Source organism: Triturus cristatus, chromosome 8 (assembly GCF_964204655.1).
Source record: "Triturus cristatus chromosome 8, aTriCri1.1, whole genome shotgun sequence".
NCBI classification, from domain to species: domain Eukaryota; kingdom Metazoa; phylum Chordata; class Amphibia; order Caudata; family Salamandridae; genus Triturus; species Triturus cristatus.
The window spans coordinates 588829379-588836805 of record NC_140591.1 but is presented as its reverse complement, the minus strand read 5'-3'; the positions used below and the strand labels follow the sequence as shown (position 1 = coordinate 588836805).

Genomic DNA, 7427 nt, shown 5'->3' with positions numbered 1-7427 from the left:
CCGTGTCTGCGCTAGGGCCAGAGGCGCAACTAGAGCCACATTTTGTGTGTGTGTGGGGGGGGGGGGGGCAAAGAAAATTTTTCGGGGTGAGCTAATTGTTCCAGCAGTAGGAAGTGTGAAGTGCAGGGGCTCTAAGAAGACGTGAAAAAAGCGACACAGCCTCATTAACATGCAAATGGTCTTTTAAAGACCTGTGAAGTACTCGGGTGCGGATGTGTGTGCCCTCAGCCCGGGCTGACACACACGGCGATCGGAAGGGGGGGCTGAAGCCCTTTGATCCCAATGGGCGTTGCGCTCCTGGTTAGGGCACAGAAGGATGGGGAGTTGTTGTGACAGCTGTCTCGGAGTGAGTGAGCGAGGAGTGAACTTTCTGTCAGCTTGCAGTGCCAGGACAGTACCGCTCATCAGCTTCTACACTAACTCATAACTGTGGGACATTGTCAACACACACCTTCCTCACGTACGTGAACGAGGAACATTTAGGGTGAGAAATATTTCCGCCAGTAAGCTGTGCCCGCAGGGCTCTGCACGAGCACTGGCATACATTTCAGACTGAGGCAGCTGGTTTGTGTCTGCAGTACCGCTTAAATACCAAGAGAACCCTTTAACCGCTGGATGCAGCCAATCTTGTGCCTATTATGGTAAGCGGATCTGGTAAATATCATTTTCTTGGTTGCTAAAGAGTTAAGTCGCAAATAAATGTTTTACACTTAGATACTCCCCGTTATTCCTCAGAGACATAACCAAATCTGTTGTTATACCTTCTTAAAGAAATGATACCTATAAAATACAAAGAAAGGTTACCTATGAAACACCTGAGGACTATTTACTCGTGTTTATCGCTTTATTCCATGTGCTGAGTTGACATTCACAAAAGCAATTCATCCGTAGAGAGGGGTTCGAAAAGTTCAGCCAGGAGACGGAATTGTAACGGAGTTAAAGCTGCAAGGGGCCGTTTTGACATCCAGACACGGCTACATGGGTCTGCTGTGGGCGTTCACGTCCACCCCTGTGGATGGGAGGGGTCCTGTTTCCAAATGGGTGTTTCTGTGACAGGCTGCCTGCTTCGCCCAGCTGACGCATTCCGGACTACATCACCGGCTGAAGAGGGTCGTCAGCCAACAGAATATTACCGCACAGATACTCTTAACACTTTATTTTATTTGTAGCATTGTTAAAGGCATTTCCGTTTTCTTCATCTGCATGCCTGCGTGCTGTGTGTGAAGCAGTCGCTGCCCGGTGTCCGGTCGGAACACCCCCGGGAGGGGGCCCCGTGTAATGTGATGCAGCTTGGTAATTCACTCGGAGTATATTGTCCTCTCTTGTTTGTGAAGCCTCCGCCCACCGGCCCACCGTACATTTAGCCGATCACGTGACGCTGGTAAGTCATTTGCAAGTACAACAGTCCTCTGTGCTCCCATTCATTTCCTGAGCGCTGCGTAGAGCAGCCGAGGCAGCAGCAGGCTGTGTGTGAGTGTGTGTGTGAGGGAGAGGCAGAGACGGGACACAGTGTAAGGGGGAAGGACACATTTCCCACTGCTCTGCTGCTTCTGTTCAGGTCTGTGCCTCTTCCCTTTTTATGGTAACATGCCTGTGATGTATCCGACATGACTGTCACACTTAGCCAATGTGTCTAGCGTGTCTATGTGCCGCTAGTCTCGCCCTCCTTTCTGAGGAGTGCAGAGCGTTGCATGCAGCTCAGAACAAAAGCGGAAATGTTGCCAAGTCTGTGCAGGGAAACGCAGGGGGTTCTTGGAGCGAAGGGGATAAAAAACTCGTCAAGTGAACTGTTTCTTCCCAACGCTTAATGTTTATCACATCCTTGCTGCCTCAGCTCGGACATATATACGTGGCAGCCACCGTGGTAATGCAGAGGACGTGACTCGGTGTTCTGCATGTCGCCGTGTCACCTGTGTTTTGTGCGCGGGGGCCGCGGCATGAGAGGGGTTAAGGTGAAGATGTCACTCTTGGCAGAGGCTGCGCTGCCGGGTCCTCTCGCGCGCCTGGTAATGATGTGTAGCTGTCACTTGCATCCTTCCATAGAGTTGTGGAAGTAGCCAGGGGGCTGGCCGCTGCTTTCTCTTTTCAATTACTGGCATATGAATACGGCTCACCACTGGAAATTTAGGATTTAGACCAGCACCGATGTGATCACTGAACCAATAATGGGATCGAACAGGAAGGCGCTGTAATGACGAGTCAGCGTGTTGACCTCTAAGATATTTGTCTCAATTTATTACATAGGTGTTAATCAATGTCAACTACCTTTCTTTAATTCATTGTTTTATGTTTTTTGTTTCTTACTGTTGGCGACAATAGGAGACAACCATGTTTTTTCTCGGGAAAACATAGCATGCTTGAATTTTTTAAACATTTTGTTTATTAACAATGAATGCCGTCGCGGTAAATGACACCGGTGCCGATGGAAAGGCGGAACGCTACAGTCAAGGGCGACGCATACCGCTGCTGTGGGCATGAGTTTTAATTCCGGATACAGGCTGGCTGCGCCCAGCACAGGGTATTAGTCTGGTGGAATGTGTAATCTGGATAAACAGCCTTTTCGTGTTCCTCGCCGCTACGGTGCCCGTGGTGATTGTGGTGTGCGATCTGTCGGTCCATGAAGTGGTTTTTATTCAATGAAAAATAATGTCTGTAAAAGGAGGGGGCTCTATGTTTAGCTGCAACATTAAATCACGCCGAAGAGCGCGCAGTACACTTATTTGTGTACAGAATTAGCCGGTAGCGCTGCAGCGACACAGACGTCTGCCAAGTTACTTCCCCTCAGTTTCCACAACCGCCTCCCCCCCCCCCCCCCCCCCCATGGAGCCTAACAGAGAGCGGTCCTGTAGTGCCAACCACTGTTCAGGCTTCTTTGTAATCAGGCGCACTGATCTGAACAGTTACTTTTCTTAGAGTACTTGTAATGTACACATTATTAATAGCGCATTTGAACAAGTGCTCTTTTTACCTCATTTGGATATTCGAAAGAATGCGGCGTGACGTCATTGCTTGAGGAGGCGGACCCTAGGAATGCGTTCAGACTTACAAATTGAGGCTTGCGTTATTTTATGCGTCACAACTTCTTTTGCATTGTTCTTCACGCTCCCTCGAGTGTCCCTTCCATATAGTGTCTATGCTGGTACAGGCCTTGGTTTACCACCATCCACAATGTTTGGTCGTGTTTTGGGAGAAAACCGCACCAGTTTCAAGAACCTCTGCAGCTGGTGTGATTTGATGCCCCACAACCTGAGTTGACCCAGTTATGTAAATTTGTTGTTTGCAAATGGCTGAATTGGTCATATACTGGGAAGTGGCTATCACCATTCACAATAGGCATTACACACCAATAAAATTCCAAATTGACAATACACCAAAGCTATTTTTTCAATTTTATGTATTTAGATGTTGATATGGCTTGCAAAAGAACCACAGAAGTGAGACCCCAGAGCGATCACGTTTTTAAGATGAACCTATAGATCCATAAGCAAATGAGCAGATGAAATCAATCACAGACAGCTCAGTCGATTTGAACACCTCCCCCCAAATAAGCATATCAAAAAGCAAACAAGATTTTGAGTGCTGGTTATTGAAATGCCTGGTCTCCTCCAAAACTACTAACCTCACCACCTGGTCCCTACAAGTGCTGAGAACTTTCAGTGCTGCTATTTTCAACACTCTCCTCTGATTTTGTGATTGTGCATCCATAGCCCAGTTAGAGGCAGTTAGAGATAGTTAGGGGTAGAAATCACTGCACATGACCTAGCAGCTTGCTAACCCCTTACACTATTTTGCTAACCTCCTGCTATTCAGTTAAACTGCCTTTGACTTCTACTAGTTTTAATAGCTGGTTATTTCCTCGTGCTTTGAAGTGTGGCAGTCTCAATTATTCAATAAAAAATGTTTTTTTAAAACACACAATAGTATGTTACTAGGGTCAAAGGTCGAATGATGTCCCTTCTTGTTGGGTCATTGCCATCTAAGGATATGTAATGTCACTTTGGCATTCACCTTTCCAGGTGAAGAAGTGACGTCACTGCCAAGGCCCTCCCCGTTTCAGGCCAGAAGTATAGGAAATCCTGTATCTCATGATAAGCACCCAAATGAATCTCTTACATAGACAACACGGTTCTTCCGCTTCGAATGCTGTCTCCTGTTTATGTGAATGCACCTATGATTAATAGAGTAAAAGCAAGATTTTGTTTTTAGCTGTAAAATAAAAAAGTGCATAGAACTGAAACCATATTTGAATGTCCTGAAAATACATGTAAACATTATTTGTCCAAATCAATAATGTTTTTAAAAAATCTGGCCTTATGAAAATAATCTTTCATTATACCTATGCAGTAGTTTTTGTTAAAATGTGCGTTTTTACATCATGAACTCTTCAATTACATGCATAGATACTGTGAATTGATGTGTGAGTGAGAAAATAAGGATATTTACATTGTGGTGACCTGAAAAGCACTGTTCCACAAATGCCTATTAATCTATGAAAGACGCGTCCTGCTTCAAAACAATTAACCTGCATCCCAACTAAGGCCATGGAATTTTAAAAACAAAGTTATCTTATTGCAAAGCTCTCCATTTTTTGGGGGTGGGGGCTTTTAATGCACAGCTGAGATGTTCCATAAACTTCGAATCAACACATTTATTAGCTCCTGCTCCGAAAATCTGGTTCTCTCACCCTCTCAACTTTCCTTTAGCCATAGACACCCTGTCCTTCAGACTTTTGAAGACACAGTTCCTCTTTCAAATCCATCCTGTCCCACATGATAAATTGCTTAAGGCTATATTTAGGAAAGCCTATTTTTCTCAGCAACCAATCGTTTGGGAACATGCCTCCATGTTAATATCTAAGTAACAAACATTTGCAAAGACAATAGGTCTTGTCTATGCAAGATCTATTGGCTTTGTCAACGTGTTTTAGCCATACTGTTCAGCATGGCTAAAAGTTAGTGGTGTGAAGAGTTGTAGAGTGGATTAGAGTGTCATAGAGTTGAATGACCTCAAATGTTGTGTATTGGAATGACATAGAGTAGAGTCATGTAGAGTGGCGTACAATTGATTGGCATATAGTAGAGTGGACCAGTATAGAGTGCATTGGCCTAGAGTGTTGCAGAGTAAAGTGCATAGAGTTCAGTGGCATAGAGTGCAAGGCATAGAATTCAGCAGCGTACAATGCAGCGTTGTAGAATGCAATAGCGCAGATTAGAGTGTTGCATAGTAGAGTGCAGTGGTGCGGAGTGAAGTGGTGCAGAGTTAGAGTGCAGGGGCATAGAGTGCAATGGTGTAGAGTAGAGTAGAGTGGCATAGGATGCAGTAGCATAGAGTGCAGTGTTGCAGAGTAGGGTATTGTAGAGTGCAGTGGTGTAGAGTGGCATGGAGTGCATTGGCATAGTGTGTAGTGGCATAGAGTAGAGTGGTGTTGAGTAGAGTGGCATAGTGTAGTGGCATAGAGTACAGTGGTGAAAAATAGAGTTCAGTAGCGTAGAATGCAGTGGCGTAGAATGGTACAGAATAGAGTGCAATGTAGTAGAGTGGCATACAGTGGCGTAGAGTAGAGTGAACTGGTGTAGAGTACATTGGCACAGAGTGTTGTAGAGTATAGTGGCTTAGAATGCAGTGGCATAGAGTGCAGTGAGTTAGAATTCAGAAGCATGCAGTGCAGTGTCATATAATGCAGTGGCGTAGATTAGAGTAGTGAATAGTACAGTACAGTGGTAGAAAGTGCAGTAATGCAGAGTAGAGTGGTGTGTAGTGGAGTGGCATTGAATGCAGTATCATAGAGTTAAGGAACATAAAGTGCCGTGGTGTAGAGAAGAGTAGAATGGTGTAGAGTGGAATAGAGTGCAGTGAAACAGATGTGATGCAGAGTGGAGTGGCGTAGAGTGCAGTAGCATGGAGTGGAGTGATGCAGAGTTCATTGGTATAGAGTGCAATGATGTAGAGTAGGGTGGAAAAGAGTGCTTGGGCATAGAGTGCAGCAGTGCAGAGTAAAGTGTAATATAATGAAGTGGTGTAGGGTTGCATATAGTGCATTGGTGTAGAGTACAGTGGTGCAGAGTAGAGTATGGTGATGTACAGTGCAGTTGTGTGGAGTGCGTTGGCATAGCGTGCAGTGGTTTAGGGTAGAGTGGCATAGCGTGTAGTGGCCTAGAGTGCAGAGGCGTAGAGTAGACTGTTTCAGAGTAGAGTGAAGTGGCATAGAGTGGAGTGGTGCAGGGTAGAGTGCACTGATATGCAGTCGAGTGGAATAGAGGGCAGTGGTATACAGTGCAGTGGTGCAGAGAAGATTAGAGTGGTGAATAGTAGATTGACGTAGAGTTCAGGGGCATAGAGTTGAGTGGTGCAGAGTCAAGTGCATTGGCATAGAATGCAGTGGCACAGAGTGCAGTGTTGCAGAGAGGTGTAGAGTGGAGTTGTGCAAAGTGTAGCGTCCTACAAGCCAAGGAACTCACCAATAACCCTGCCACACCTGGAGAGTAGCTTAACATATCTTTATTCCTCTGTGTGTAAGTCAGAATTCAACATTCCAAGCCTGCCATCAACTTATCCCTCCAACTCTTACGTCTCATGCCTACGGTGTGCAGTGGGAACCAAAAGAGTTCCAGCGTTCTTTTATTTACAAGACATAACATCTCGCGCTTTGTTAAATAAAAAGATACAACTTTTCCAAATAGATACATCAATCAGATCCTGATATAGAAGCCACTGTTAATTTACATTATTTAAATTAATTAGTGTAGCCTGAAAGCACTTTTTTGTACACAAGGAACCCTAATTCCCTTTCACCTACACCATACAATGAAAGGGTGCTGAGTTCAGTTGGCAAGAGAAGCTTACTTAAATTTGTAGGCCATGTGGAGTTAGATGTTCAAAACCTTCTCAAAGCACATCTGTGTGGTGAGGCTAAGTGTAGGCAAGAGAACTAAAAAAAGGTGATCTCTGGTTTTAATGTAGAGACAGCCTTTACTGTGACATGGAGACAAACTTACAAAAGCCTCGGAGGCATTACAATAAGTCTTATTTGAATTTGAGCAGCATCGTGTAAAATTGCGATAATGCTTTTTTCACTAATGCTAATGTAATTTGTTGTGCAAAAATATCTATTTGACCATTATCTCAAACACGTCACCATAGAGGCAGAGCAATACCTCTAGGCCTTTTTCATGCCTGCTGAAACAGATAACACTCTATTAGGAGCATCATTACAAGTTCCATGTATGTTGGTGTGGGGTTACAGAGGGCTAGAAATATTGCTTCCGTCCGTATCTCCTCACCAACATATGGATTCTAAGTTTTAGTCAATCAATCAATCAAAACATTTGTAAAGCGCGCTACTCACCCATGAGGGTCTCAAGGCGCTAATGGGGAATACCATCTGCATTCTGAAATGCCGAACCCAATTCCACTTATTTTTCCTTGTT

At 44.8% G+C, this 7427-nt stretch overlaps 1 protein-coding gene across 7 annotated transcripts in view; it reads left to right on the top strand.

Moving 5' to 3' along the window:
- The first annotated feature begins 985 nt into the window (after positions 1-985).
- KLF12 (KLF transcription factor 12) overlaps positions 986-7427 on the top strand; it is a 987741-nt gene continuing 981299 nt past the window's right edge. For 5 of the 7 annotated variants that reach the window (XM_085622009.1, XM_085622005.1, XM_085622011.1 and 2 more), the window contains exon 1: positions 986-1381. The gene's annotated coding sequence lies outside the window, so the exon portion shown is untranslated. Of the gene's footprint in view, positions 1382-1434; positions 1559-7427 lie in introns of those variants that run through there. The other 2 variants (XM_085622006.1, XM_085622008.1) reach the window with 1 other exon arrangement.